This window comes from Hyla sarda, chromosome 1, assembly GCF_029499605.1.
Source record: "Hyla sarda isolate aHylSar1 chromosome 1, aHylSar1.hap1, whole genome shotgun sequence".
NCBI classification, from domain to species: Eukaryota; Metazoa; Chordata; class Amphibia; order Anura; family Hylidae; genus Hyla; species Hyla sarda.
In genome coordinates, this window is record NC_079189.1 from 239,515,926 (window position 1) to 239,531,395 (window position 15,470).

Below are 15,470 nucleotides of genomic sequence, written 5' to 3' on the forward strand. Positions count from 1 at the left end.
GGCAATGCATTTCTGAGCAGATCTCCCAAATGATCTACCCAGAAATGCATTGTAGTCTATGGGGGCAGCAATGCAGTCTGCTCGGTCCTAACGCCGCCGGCTCGATCTCTGGCAGAAACTATGCCATGAAATTCTGCAGTGTGAACCCAGCCTTACACTGTACTAAAAAGAATGATTTTGGGACTGTACCTGACAAGCTTGAGTAAGAAGCCCACAGGTTTATGTTTGTACAGAGAACATTCATGTCTATGTTATACTGCATGCTGCAAGTAGAACTTGTATGTGAATTATTGCGATAAACCAAACCTACTGAACTCTGACACCTGGCTGTTTGGGTCTGTTTGCTTGCTGGCAGGGCTGTTTGAAGGGTCCCGTTCTATACACTTCCCTGGATGTTTGTCCTGCAGTTCAGTGAATATGAAAGAAAATACAGTAACCTCTATGATCACCGGTTGGTGTGTCAATGAAATAAGACCTGCATGGCTTAAGTCTCCTCCTACCTACATGCAGCTTCCCAGGCAACTCAGACAATAACAGCATTCAGCATAGCAAAACAGGTACGATGACTTTCTGTGTTTTATATAGTTTTTTAATGGTTTTAATGGAGTCTTGTGCTTTGATTTTATGCATGTAGACTGCTTGGTGTGAGAGCTGGACATGTCTGTCACTTGGCCTGAGAGTGACGTCGTAATAAACTCTAATACTGAAATGAAGCTACACTGTGCATGCACATGGCTGCCTACACATGGCTTATTTATTGTAAGGACATATAGTATGTTCACTAATGTTCAGATTTGCCTGTTCCATTTATCTAAAAAAAGTTTGTAAAAGCATGTGCATGCAGCAGATGTATGTAATATCTATCTCCAATCTATCTATCTATCTATCTAACTATCTATCCATCTATCTATCAACCGTATTTTTCGCCCTATAGGACGCACCGGCATATAAGACGCACCCAATTTTAAAGGTGCAAAATCTAGAAAAAAAAGATTCTGAACCCAACAGTGATCTTCAACCGACGGACCTCCAGATGTTGCAAAACTACAACTCCCAGCATGCCCGGACAGCCGTTGGCTGTCCGGGCATGCTGGGAGTTGTAGTTTTGCAACATCTGGAGGTCCGCAGGTTGAAGACCACTGGATAGGAGGTAATACTCACGTGTCCCCGCCGCTCTGGACCCGTCACCGCTGCCCTGGATGTCGCTCCATCGCTGTCGCCGCGGCCCTGTGGTGTGCCCGACGCTCCGGACGTCTTCTTCCCCGGGATCCACGCTCTCCATCGCCGTCATCACGTCGACGTCATCACGTCGCTATGCACGCTGCTCCTATTGGATGACGGGATGGCGTGCACGACGACGTGATGACGTCGAAGGAGAGCGCCGGCCATGAAGGGGATCCCGGCACGGAGCAGACACCGAGGAGGCAGGTAAGGTCCCTCCCGGTGTCCTGTAAGCTGTTCGGGACGCCGCGATTTCGCCGCACCGGTCCGGTCCCGAACAGCCCGACTGAGCAGCCGGGTTAGTGTCAGTTTCCCTTCAGATGCGGCAGTCAGCTTTGATCGCCGCATCTGAAGGGTTAATACAGGGAATCACCGCGATCGGTGATGTCCTGTATTATCCGCGGGTCCCGGCCGATGATGGCCGCAGGGACCGCTGCGATAGGTGTGAATTCGCCGTATAAGACGCACCAACTTTTCCCCCCCAGTTTTGGGGAAGAAAAAGTGCATCTTATACGGCAAAAAATACGGTATCTATCTAACTATTTATATACTGATTATGGTGATGCAGTGAAATTTTAACTTTTTAAGAGGTTATAGTAAAGACTTTATAAGGCTAGGATTCCACTGAAGTTTTTTCCATTGCATTTTTTTTAGGCTTAAAAATGCCAGAAAAACTGCCACTGATTTTCCCAGTGTTTTTTCTGGTGTTTCTGGGTACAAAAAAAAAAAAAAAAAGGATGCAGTAGGGATGGAATATTAACAAAATTTTAATTATTTTTTAAACAGGAACCAATTTATGTGAGTGGGCAGCCACCAGAAAATGTAGGCAGCGAACAAGAGGAAAATCCAGCTCCCAAGGTGCAAGTACAATAAAACTAAATGTTTACTTCATCCAATAAAAAATAAAATTCCGTGATGGAAGTGACTGGTAGCATGTCACTTTAAAATCGAAGTGAAACGTGACGCATTTCGAGCAAAAGCTCTTAGTCATGCACCTTGGGAGCTGAATTTTCCTCTTGTTCTCTGCCTGAATGCTACGGGGATAGGCGGATCCCTGTATCCGTGTTTCCAGAATATCATCCGTTTGTGTCTGGAGTCTCCAAGTCGTGAGCTGATCTATTTCCCTTCTGTACCAAAAAATTTAGCTGACAATAATAAAAATGTAGAAAGGGGCCATTCAAATGTAAAAATAATATATTTTTTATAATTAATTTATTTTTATTTTTATTAGTAATGTATTTTAGTCATATCTATATACCGTATTTATCGGCGTATAACACGCTCTTTTTAGGCTAAAATTTTTTGCCTAAAGTCTACCTGCGAGTTATACGCCGATAAGTGGGCGATTTAAATCAATGAACTGCAGCGGCTTTGCAGGTGCAGAGACCGCCAGCGCTGCCGGCTTCTCTGCCCCTGCCTGCCCTGGGGTCTAGAGCCCTGCTGCCGGCCCTTCTCTCCCCCTGGCTATCGTCGCCACTGCCCGTTCTCTCCCCCTGACTATCGGTGCCGGCGCCCCATTGCCGGCGCCGATAGCCAGGGGGAGAGAAGCCGCGCCGGCAATGGGGCAGCGGCGCCGACAGACAGGGGGAGAGAAGGGGCAGCGGCACCCATTGCCGGCGCCGCCACCCGTTGCCTCCCCCCATCCCCGGTTGCATAATTACCTGTTGCCGGGGTCGGGTCCTCGCTGCTTCAGGCCTCCGGTGTGCGTCCCCTGCGTCGTTGCTATGCGCTGCACGGCGCGGCGCAATGATGTCACTTGTCATTGCGCCGCGCCGTGCAGCGCATAGCAACGACGCAGGGGACGCACACCGGAGGCCTGAAGCAGCGCGGACCCGACCCCGGCAACATGTAATTATGCAACTGGGGATGGCGGGAGGCAATGGGGCAACGGCATCGGCAATGGGTGCCGCTGCCCCTTCTCTCCCCCTGGCTATCGGCGCCGGCAATGGGGCACTGGCACCCATAGTCAGGGGGAGAGAACGGGCAGCGGCGCCGACAGCCAGCGGGAGAGAAGCGGCGGCAGCAGGGCTCTAGACCCCAGGAAAGGCAGGGGCAGAGAAGCGGGCAGCGACGGCCTCTCTCCCACTGCCTTTCCTGGGGCTGTATCGGGGTATACACATTCACACACACGCACCCTCATTTTACCATGAATATTTGGGTAAAAAACTTTTTTTACCCAAATATCCTTGGTAAAATGAGGGTGCGTGTTATAGGCCGGTGCGTGGTATACCCCGATAAATACGGTATATAAAACTCAACGTGTGTGTGTATGTATGTATGTGTGTATGTTCCACAAAAACTTTCAAACGGCTAAAGATATTAACATGAAACTTGGCACACAAGTTACTTATATGTCAACAACAAACATAGGATAGGTAATTCAACCCTTACTCACCCCCATTTGTCAGGTGCGGGGCTTATGTTTAAAGTCCCATACAAGTCAATGGGAAATAAATGTTATTGCATAACTTCCAAACGGCTGGAGATATTTCGATAATACTTGGTCACTTGTTACTTATATGTCCACTTAAAATATAGGATAGTTAATTTAACCCTTAAATACCCCCATTTGTGAGGGTTATGGTTTTTATTTAAAGTCCCATGCAAATCAAAGGGAAATGTATGTTCCCATATAATTTCCGTACGGCTGGAGCTATTTCAATATCTGGTACACATATTACGGGTCGGGATAGGAGGTCAGGATAGGAGGTCGAGATATGAGGACGGGATATGAGGACGGGTTAGGAGGTCGGGATAGGAGGACCGGGATAGGAGGTCAGGATAGGAGGTCGGAATATGAGGACGGGATGGGAGGTCAGAATAGGAGGTCGAGATAGGAGGACGGGATATGAGGACGAGATATGAGGTCAGGATAGGAGGTCAGGATAGGAGGTCTAGATAGGAGGTCTGGATAGGAGGTTGGGATAGGAGGTTGAGATAGGAGGTCTGGATAGGAGGTTGGGATAGGAGGTTGAGATAGGAGGACGGGATAGAAGGTCAAGATAGGAGGTCGAGATATGAGGATGGGAAAGGAGGTCGGGACAGGAGGTCTGGATAGGAGGTCGAGATATGAGGTCGAGATATGAGGACGGGAAAGGAGGACGGGATAGGAGGTCTGGATAGGAGGTCGGGATAGGAGGTCAAGATAGGAGGATGGGATAGGAGGTCGAGATAGGAGGTCGAGATAGGAGGACGGGAAAGGAGGACGGGAAAGGAGGACGGGATAGGAGGTTGGGATAGGAGGTCGGGATAGGAGGTCGAGCTAGGAGGACGGGATAGGAGGACGGGATAGGAGGACAGGATAGGAGGTCGGGATAGGAAGTCGGGATAGGAGGTCGAGTTAGGAGGACGGGATAGGAGGACGGTATAGGAGGTCAGGATAGGAGGTGGGGATAGGAGGACGGGATAGGAGGTGGGGATAGGAGGACGGGATAGGAGGATGGGATAGGAGATCGGGATAGGAGGTCAAGATAGGAGGATGGGATAGGAGGTCGAGATAGGAGGTCGAGATATGAGGACGGGAAAGGAGGACGGGAAAGGAGGTCTGGATAGGAGGTCAGGATAGGAGGTCGAGATAGGAGGATGGGATAGGAGGTCGAGATAGGAGGTCGAGATATTACGGGAAAGGAGGACGGGATAGGAGGTCGGGATAGGAGGTCGGGATAGGAGCTCGAGATTGGAGGATGGGATATGAGATTGGGATAGGAGGTCGGGATAGGAGGTCGAGATAGGAGGACGGGATAGGAGGACGGGATAGGAGGACAGCATAGGAGGTCGGGATAGAAAGTCGGGATAGGAGGTCAGGATAGGAGGATGGGATAGGAGATCGGGATAGGAGGTCGGGATAGGAGGATGGGATAGGAGGACGGTATAGGAGGTGGTAATAGGAGGTGGGGATAGGAGGACGGGATAGGAGGATGGGATAGGAGATCGGGATAGGAGGTCGGGATAGGAGGATGGGATAGGAGGACGGTATAGGAGGTCGGGACAGGAGGTCAAGATAGGAGGACGGGATAGAAGGTCAAGATAGGAGATCGAGATATGAGGATGGGAAAGGAGGTCGGGATAGGAAGTCTGGATAGGAGGTTGGGATAGGAGTTCAGGATAGGAGGATGGGATAGGAGGTCGAGATAGGAGGTCGAGATATGAGGACGGGAAAGGAGGACGGGATAGGAGGTCTGCATAGGAGGTCGGGATAGGAGGTCGAGATAGGAGGATGGGATAGGAGGTCGAGATAGGAGGTCGAGATAGGACGGGAAAGGAGGACGGGATAGGAGGTTGGGATAGGAGGTCGGGATAGGAGGTCAGGATAGGAGGTCAGGATAGGAGGTCGAGATTGGAAGACGGGATATGAGATTTGGATAGGAGGTCGGGATAGGAGGTCGAGATAGAAGGATGGGATAGGAGGACGGGATAGGAGGACGGGATAGGAGGACAGCATAGGAGGTCGGGATAGAAAGTCGGGATAGGAGGTCGAGATAGGAGGACGGGATAGGGGGACGGGATAGGAGGTCAGGATAGGAGGTGGGGATAGGAGGACGGGATAGGAGAATGGGATAGGAGATCGGGATAGGAGGTCGGGATAGGAGGTCGGGACAGGAGGTCAAGATAAGAGGACGGGATAGGAGGTCGGAATGTCGGGTTGGGATATGACAACAATATATGAGGACTGGATATGAAGTCAAAAGCTTCCTCCTTTGTTTATTTTCATCCCCAACAAGGATTAGGAAGGAAAAACCGGGCAACGCCGGGTACTCAAAGTAGTGTTTAATAAAGTTTGTGTGTTTCACTTTTTTTTCTCAATTTTTTTACTTTTTTAGATAGTACTACTACTCCCAGCATGGAAAAGACTGTTCCCTGATGGGAATAGTTTTACCTGTACTAATAGATTTCCCCAGTTGTCACTCCTGACACCCGATGCAATCGTCCTATCTATTGCAGAGATGCAGAGCGGCTCTATACAGCACTCGCATCTCTGCACTACACTCCGGGCCGGCCAGTGATGTAAATAGAATTCACATCACTCATTCATATTTTCCGCCCAGAGTGGTGATTGGCCGGATGGTGGCAACCAATCACCGCTCTCAGTGGGAAATATGAATGAGTGATGTGAATTCTATTCACATTACTGGCTGGCCCGGAGTATAGTGCAGAGATGCATAGGGCAGGAGAAAGCCGCTGCGCATCTCAGAAGGATGAAGGACGATTGCAGCGGTTGTCAGGAGTGACACCCACTGTGATCTCTCCTTAACTGCAGGTACTACTCTCCATGCTGGGAGCTGTAGTACCTCCATTAATAGACAGATTGCAACAGGTGTCACTTCTGAGTGGAATGTGCTCCATGTTGGGAGCAGTAGTATCTGCAGTTAAGGAAAGATCACAGTGGGTGTCACTCCTGACACTTGATGCGATCGTTCTGTGTAATGTATAGATGCGGGCAGCACAGCCGCTCTTCTATGGTCCCCTGCACTGACATATATACCTATTATTCATATTTCCTGCAGACAGTTGTGATTGGTTGGAACCATCTGGCTAATCACAGCTCTCTGTGGGAAATATGAATCTGTGATGTGAATAACTTAACATCGCAGAACATAGTGCAGGATAGTGAAGAAGAGCGGCTGTGCCACTGGCTTCTATACATTATATAGGAAGATCACAATGGGTGTCAGAAGTGACACCTGGAGCGATCTATCTATTAGTACAGGTACTACTACTCCCATTATGGAACAGTCTGTTTCATGCTGGAAGTAGTAGTACTACCTAAATTAAAAAATAAAGAAAAAAAGTTAAAAAAGTTAAAAACACACAGACACTTTATTAAACACATTGTTCAAATAAATTAGTAATAAAAGTTTTACAAAATTAATTTTTAAAAATATATTATTTTTACATTTAAATGGCCCCTTTCTACATTTTTATTATTGTCGGCAAAATTTTTAGTTCCCTGCCTGCTCACATAAATTGATCCCTGTTAAAAAAGGTATAAAAATGTTGTTATAAAAAATATAAATTTCATTAAATGCAATTTTTTCCATCACTACAGTATCTTTTTTATTTTTTTAATGGTACCATATGAAATTTTTATAAAAATAAGGTATCTGTATCCCTTTTTTGGATTGCTAAGGTCAAAAACACCAAAGTTAAAACCCACATGCTGTTTTTCTTGATGCTTTTTCACTCCCCTAGACTTCTATGGGAGAAAAACGCTGAGATTTCTGTGAAAAAAACGCCATACTCTGAACTTGAGGTCATTTTTGAAAACCAGCCTCTGAGCCAAAAATAGCTGAAAAAGCCCAAAGGATAAAAAAATAATAAATAAAAAAAAATGCCCAAATGATCTGGCATTTTGGATCTGGCATTTTGCAGTTTACTATTTACTTGCAGCTAACATTTGGGCACAGCGTTTTTTCACTGAAACAGTGAGAACATGATTTATGATATTAGGCCACCTTCCTCCATTTCTCCATAGTCCAGTTCTGGTAAACACCCATTTTAGGCATGTGCACAGTGCATAGTGGTCAACATAGGCATTGTGGAAAGTCTATGTTGGTGTTTCCCAACCAGGGTGCCTCCAGGTGTTGCAACATCTGGAGGCACCCTGGTTGGGAAATACTGGTCTATGGTTATGCTGCTCCATATGTGGAGCTCCATATTATAGCCATGCCAACATTCAAGGGGTTATCCAGGAATAGAAAAACAGAGCTTTCTATCAAAAAAACGCCCCCCTTTTGTCTTCAGGTTGGGTGTGGTTCTGCAGCTCAGTTCCATTGAAGTGAATGGACCAAAGTTGAAAACCACACCCAACCTGGAGACACATGTAGAGCTGTTTTTAAAGAAATTAGCTGTGTTTTTCTATTCCTGGCTAACCTCTTCAACTCAGCAATATGTGCTAAAGAAGTTCTTCTGTGAAATCAGACCAGACTGGCTATCCTTCCCTTCCCATGCACCTTGTGCATCCATGATGCTTTTGTTGGTAGGTACTAACTACTGCATACCACAACACTACCTCTAACTTGCTATCGTGACAAATTCCAGACCACAGTCCACAGTTGCACAGATCCCTATGCTTGCCCATTTTTCCTGTCACCTACACATTAACTTCAAGAACTGACTACTCACTTGCTTTCTAATATATAGTTGCATAGTTCATAAGGTTCAAAAAGGACAAGAGTCTATGAAGTTCAACCCATAACCCAACTGTGTTGATCCAGAGGAAGGCAAAAAATCCTTATGATGTTCCAGTGTCATAATCTGTGTTATCCATTTAAGCACTCATTAATTTTAATCTTATGGTTGATGTAGCTATCTATATGTATGTGTTTACCAGCGATGGATAATAGAACCACCAGTGTTTTTCTTTAGTTAGGGGCATTAATAATGCACAGTGCTCTTTCAGTACTAATCAGAAGCAGATTGTAGAATCTTTTAAACCTAATTAATTTCAACTTTAGGGATTTTACCGGTTGCTCAGATTCAATGATATTTCTCTTGGGAATAGTTCAACAGTTTTTTTGGGATTTTGGAAAAGCATTTCTAGCTGACAAAAACATAGGAAATAACATTTGCAACAAAGAAACATCCTATTAAGGAAATAAGAGCAGCCACGGCCAATGAGTATTATGTATTTCTAATCCTCTGTGTTTTCGTCTCTGAAAAAAATAAATAAATAAAAAAAAACTCTGAGATGTGTAAGCATTTGCACTCTAGCTGTTGCATAACTATATTCTCATTAGGGTTTTTTTTGCTGCTGACCTAGATCTCAATAAGACTAAATAAGGTTTGTAGGCAGTGTTATTCAACAAAATAAATCAAAAAGGAAGAATGAGAATGGTTGCAAGTGATGAGACCAATTATTTGATGTTTAAACAGCAACAACATATTCTACAACAGTTGTACAAAACTTGTCACTTTGCATCTAATTTGCGACAACTGGTCAGACTAGAGCAATTTGCATAGAAACCAATTAACCTATCAGTAAGATGGAATATTGGCAGAAAGTAATACAATGACAAAGAATATACAAATTCCAGGAAAATGCTGCCCCTGGTCAGATTTGAGCACTGCACTGCAAGGCAACTGTACCTCCCATTGAGATACTAAGTTCCCCCTAATTAGTAAGTAGACTTATTTAGATCTAGAGAATAATATTATCGCTGATCGCTCAATTTCCTAAGACAATATTTGGTCAGCCTACAAAATGAATTAAACCTTCCTTAATGGACCACTATACATATGCAAATATAACCCCCTGATTAACTAATCTAACATGTCATGGACATGCCAAACATATTGATTGGTCTGGGTCTCAGTGCTGAGACCCATACCAATCTGGAGAACGAGCCTGTAGATATGCGTGGCATTGCTGTTCCCTCCTTGACTCGTAGCGATCTTTGTCTCGCTGCACCATTCTTAATACAATTGTACTATTTTACAGCTTAAGAGTAGGGTCACACTTAACGAATTCACAGAAAAAGGTACATATTCTAGTTATCTGCATCACCTGCACTATTAGCCAGTACCTGAGCATTAGTTTGGGACTTGTCTTAGCTTAAAGAGGCATCATCTGAAATGTTGGCACAAATCAACCGGCTTATAGTAAGCCATCTAAAAGGTTGTATAATGTTAGACAACATGATGTTAGAGTAGGGTCACTGCCTCCAGCTGTACCCCCCATGTGTCCTGTTTGGAGCAGCAATCCGCTGCTACGAGCAGCCACATATGGTGCTGGCGTGGTGCACACTTGTAGTGTACTTGTTACGCCGAGTGCTCCGGGTCCCCGCTCCTCCCCGGAGCGCTCGCTACACTCTCCCCGCTGCAGCGCTCCGGTCAGATCCACTGACCCGGGGAGCTGCGATTCCGCTTCCAGCCGGGATGCGATTCGCGATGCGGGTAGCGCCCGCTCGCGATGCGCACCCCGGCTCCCGTACCTGACTCGCTCTCCCTCGGTCCTGTCCCGGCGCGCGCGGCCCCGCTCCCTAGGGCGCGCGCGCGCCGGGTCTTTGCGATTTAAAGGGCCACTGCGCCGCTGATTGGCGCAGTGATTCCAATTAGTGTGTTCACCTGTGCACTTCCCTATATCACCTCACTTCCCCTGCACTCCCTTGCCGGATCTTGTTGCCATCGTGCCAGTGAAAGCGTTTCCTTGTGTGTTCCTAGCCTGTGTTCCAGACCTCCTGCCGTTGCCCCTGACTACGATCCTTGCTGCCTGCCCCGACCTTCTGCTACGTCCGACCTTGCTTCTGTCTACTCCCTTGTACCGCGCCTATCTTCAGCAGCCAGAGAGGTGAGCCGTTGCTAGTGGATACGACCTGGTCACTACCGCCGCAGCAAGACCATCCCGCTTTGCGGCGGGCTCTGGTGAAAACCAGTAGTGACTTAGAACCGATCCACTAGCACGGTCCACGCCAATCCCTCTCTGGCACAGAGGATCCACTACCTGCCAGCCGGCATCGTGACAGTAGATCCGGCCATGGATCCCGCTGAAGTTCCTCTGCCAGTTGTCGCTGACCTTACCACGGTGGTCGCCCAGCAGTCACAACAGATAGCGCAACAAGGCCAACAGCTGTCTCAACTGACCGTTATGCTACAGCAGTTACTACCACAGCTTCAGCAGTCATCTCCTCCGCCAGCTCCTGCACCTCCTCCGCAGCGAGTGGCCGCTCCTGGTCTACGCCTATCCTTGCCGGATAAATTTGATGGGGACTCTAAGTTTTGCCGTGGCTTTCTTTCCCAATGTTCCCTGCATCTGGAGATGATGTCGGACCAGTTTCCCACTGAAAGGTCTAAGGTGGCTTTCGTAGTCAGCCTTCTGTCTGGAAAAGCCCTGTCTTGGGCCACACCGCTCTGGGACCGCAATGACCCCGTCACTGCCTCTGTACACTCCTTCTTCTCGGAAATCCGAAGTGTCTTTGAGGAACCTGCCCGAGCCTCTTCTGCTGAGACTGCCCTGTTGAACCTGGTCCAGGGTAATTCTTCCGTTGGCGAGTATGCCGTACAATTCCGTACTCTTGCTTCAGAATTATCCTGGAATAATGAGGCCCTCTGCGCGACCTTTAAAAAAGGCCTATCCAGCAACATTAAAGATGTTCTGGCCGCACGAGAAATTCCTGCTAATCTACATGAACTCATTCACCTAGCCACTCGCATTGACATGCGTTTTTCCGAAAGGCGTCAGGAGCTCCGCCAAGATATGGACTCTGTTCGCACGAGGCGTTTCTTCTCCTCGGCTCCTCTCTCCTCTGGTCCCCTGCAATCCGTTCCTGTGCCTCCCGCCGTGGAGGCTATGCAGGTCGACCGGTCTCGCCTGACACCTCAAGAGAGGACACGACGCCGCATGGAGAACCTCTGCCTGTACTGTGCTAGTACCGAACACTTCCTGAGGGATTGTCCTATCCGTCCTCCCCGCCTGGAAAGACGTACGCTGACTCCGCACATAGGTGAGACAGTCCTTGATGTCTACTCTGCTTCTCCACGTCTTACTGTGCCTGTGCGGATGTCTGCCTCTGCCTTCTCCTTCTCTACTGTGGCCTTCTTGGACTCTGGATCTGCAGGAAATTTTATTTTGGCCTCTCTCGTCAACAGGTTCAACATCCCAGTGACCAGTCTCGCCAGACCCCTTTACATCAATTGTGTAAACAATGAAAGATTGGACTGTACCATACGTTTCCGCACGGAGCCCCTTCTAATGAGCATCGGATCTCATCACGAGAGGATTGAACTTTTGGTCCTCCCCAATTGCACCTCGGAAATTCTCCTAGGACTTCCCTGGCTTCAACTTCATTCCCCAACCCTGGATTGGTCCACTGGGGAGATCAAGAGTTGGGGGCCCTCTTGTTCCAAGGACTGTCTAAAACCGGTTCCCAGTAACCCTTGCCGTGACTCTGTGGTTCCTCCAGTAACCGGTCTCCCTAAGGCCTATATGGACTTCGCGGATGTTTTCTGCAAAAAACAAGCTGAGACTCTACCTCCTCACAGGCCTTATGATTGTCCTATCGACCTCCTCCCGGGCACTACTCCACCCCGGGGCAGAATTTATCCTCTCTCTGCCCCAGAGACTCTTGCCATGTCTGAATACGTCCAGGAAAATTTAAAAAAGGGCTTTATCCGTAAATCCTCCTCTCCTGCCGGAGCCGGATTTTTCTTTGTGTCCAAAAAAGATGGCTCCCTACGTCCTTGCATTGACTACCGCGGTCTTAATAAAATCACGGTTAAGAACCGCTACCCCCTACCCCTCATCTCTGAACTCTTTGATCGCCTCCAAGGTGCCCACATCTTTACTAAACTGGACTTAAGAGGTGCCTATAACCTCATCCGTATCAGAGAGGGGGATGAGTGGAAAACGGCATTTAACACCAGAGATGGACACTTTGAGTATCTGGTCATGCCCTTTGGCCTGTGCAACGCCCCTGCTGTCTTCCAAGACTTTGTTAATGAAATTTTTCGTGATCTGTTATACTCCTGTGTTGTTGTATATCTGGACGATATCCTAATTTTTTCTGCCAATCTAGAAGAACACCGCCAGCATGTCCGTATGGTTCTTCAGAGACTTCGTGACAATCAACTCTATGCCAAAATTGAGAAATGTCTGTTTGAATGCCAATCTCTTCCTTTTCTAGGATATTTGGTCTCTGGCCAGGGACTACAAATGGATCCAGACAAACTCTCTGCCGTCTTAGATTGGCCACGCCCCTCCGGACTCCGTGCTATCCAACGCTTTTTGGGGTTCGCCAATTATTACAGGCAATTTATTCCACATTTTTCTACCGTTGTGGCTCCTATCGTGGCTTTAACCAAAAAAAATGCCGATCCCAAGTCTTGGCCTCCTCAAGCGGAAGACGCCTTTAAACGACTCAAGTCTGCCTTTTCTTCGGCTCCCGTGCTCTCCAGACCTGACCCTTCCAAACCCTTCCTATTGGAGGTTGATGCCTCCTCAGTGGGAGCTGGAGCTGTTCTTCTACAAAAAAATTCTTCCGGGCATGCTGTCACTTGTGGTTTTTTTTCTAGGACCTTCTCTCCGGCGGAGAGGAACTACTCCATCGGGGATCGAGAGCTTCTAGCCATCAAATTAGCACTTGAGGAATGGAGGCATCTGCTGGAGGGATCAAGATTTCCAGTTATTATTTACACCGACCACAAGAACCTCTCCTACCTCCAGTCTGCCCAACGGCTGAATCCTCGCCAGGCCCGGTGGTCTCTGTTCTTTGCCCGATTTAATTTTGAGATTCACTTTCGGCCTGCTGATAAGAACATTAGGGCCGATGCTCTCTCTCGTTCCTCGGATGCCTCAGAAGTTGAACTCTCTCCGCAACACATCATTCCACCTGACTGCCTGATCTCCACTTCTCCAGCCTCCATCAGGCAAACTCCTCCAGGAAAGACCTTTGTTTCTCCACGCCAACGCCTCGGAATCCTCAAATGGGGTCACTCCTCCCATCTCGCAGGCCATGTGGGCATCAAGAAATCTGTGCAACTCATCTCCCGCTTCTATTGGTGGCCGACTCTGGAGACGGATGTTATGGACTTTGTGCGAGCCTGCACTATCTGTGCCCGGGATAAGACTCCTCGCCAGAAGCCCGCTGGTTTTCTTCATCCCCTGCCTGTCCCCGAACAGCCTTGGTCTCTGATTGGTATGGATTTTATTACTGATTTACCCCCTTCCCGTGGCAACACTGTTATTTGGGTGGTCGTTGATCGATTCTCCAAAATGGCACATTTCATCCCTCTTCCTGGTCTTCCTTCAGCGCCTCAGTTGGCTAAACAATTTTTTGTACACATTTTTCGTCTTCACGGGTTGCCTACGCAGATCGTCTCGGATAGAGGCGTCCAATTCGTGTCTAAATTCTGGAGGGCTCTCTGTAAACAACTCAAGATTAAATTAAATTTTTCTTCTGCATATCATCCCCAGTCCAATGGACAAGTAGAAAGAATTAACCAGGTCTTGGGTGATTATTTGCGACATTTTGTTTCCTCCCGCCAGGATGACTGGGCAGATCTCCTTCCATGGGCCGAATTCTCGTATAACTTCAGAGTCTCTGAATCTTCCTCCAAATCCCCATTTTTCGTGGTGTACGGCCGTCACCCTCTTCCCCCCCTCCCTACCCCCTTGCCCTCTGGTCTGCCCGCTGTGGATGAAATTTCTCGTGACCTTTCCATCATATGGAGAGAGACCCAAAATTCTCTCTTACAGGCTTCATCACGCATGAAGAAGTTCGCAGATAAGAAAAGAAGAGCTCCTCCCATTTTTTCCCCTGGAGACAAGGTATGGCTCTCCGCTAAATATGTCCGCTTCCGTGTCCCTAGCTACAAGTTGGGACCACGCTATCTTGGTCCTTTCAAAATTTTGTGTCAGATTAATCCTGTCTCTTACAAACTTCTTCTTCCTCCTTCTCTTCGTATCCCTAATGCCTTTCACGTTTCTCTTCTTAAACCACTCATCCTCAACCGTTTTTCTCCCAAATCTGTTCCTCCCACTCCTGTTTCCGGCTCCTCGGACATCTTCTCTGTCAAAGAGATCTTAGCTTCTAAAAAGGTCAGAGGGAAAACTTTTTTTTTAGTGGATTGGGAGGGTTGTGGTCCTGAAGAGAGATCCTGGGAACCTGAGGACAACATCCTAGACAAAAGTCTGCTCCTCAGGTTCTCAGGCTCTAAGAAGAGGGGGAGACCCAAGGGGGGGGGTACTGTTACGCCGAGCGCTCCGGGTCCCCGCTCCTCCCCGGAGCGCTCGCTACACTCTCCCGGCTGCAGCGCTCCGGTCAGATCCACTGACCCGGGGCGCTGCGATTCCGCTTCCAGCCGGGATGCGATTCGCGATGCGGGTAGCGCCCGCTCGCGATGCGCACCCCGGCTCCCGTACCTGACTCGCTCTCCCTCGGTCCTGTCCCGGCGCGCGCGGCCCCGCTCCCTAGGGCGCGCGCGCGCCGGGTCTTTGCGATTTAAAGGGCCACTGCGCCGCTGATTGGCGCAGTGATTCCAATTAGTGTGTTCACCTGTGCACTTCCCTATATCACCTCACTTCCCCTGCACTCCCTTGCCGGATCTTGTTGCCATCGTGCCAGTGAAAGCGTTTCCTTGTGTGTTCCTAGCCTGTGTTCCAGACCTCCTGCCGTTGCCCCTGACTACGATCCTTGCTGCCTGCCCCGACCTTCTGCTACGTCCGACCTTGCTTCTGTCTACTCCCTTGTACCGCGCCTATCTTCAGCAGCCAGAGAGGTGAGCCGTTGCTAGTGGATACGACCTGGTCACTACCG

General features: G+C 48.3%; 1 protein-coding gene across 3 annotated transcripts in view; it reads left to right on the top strand.

Moving 5' to 3' along the window:
- The first annotated feature begins 528 nt into the window (after positions 1 to 528).
- The window catches only part of LOC130366974 (uncharacterized), a 306,433-nt gene continuing 291,491 nt past the window's right edge, over positions 529 to 15,470 (top strand). For all 3 annotated transcript variants that reach the window (XM_056569362.1, XM_056569366.1, XM_056569373.1), the window contains exon 1: positions 529 to 557. The gene's annotated coding sequence lies outside the window, so the exon portion shown is untranslated. The remainder of the gene's footprint in view (positions 558 to 15,470) is intronic.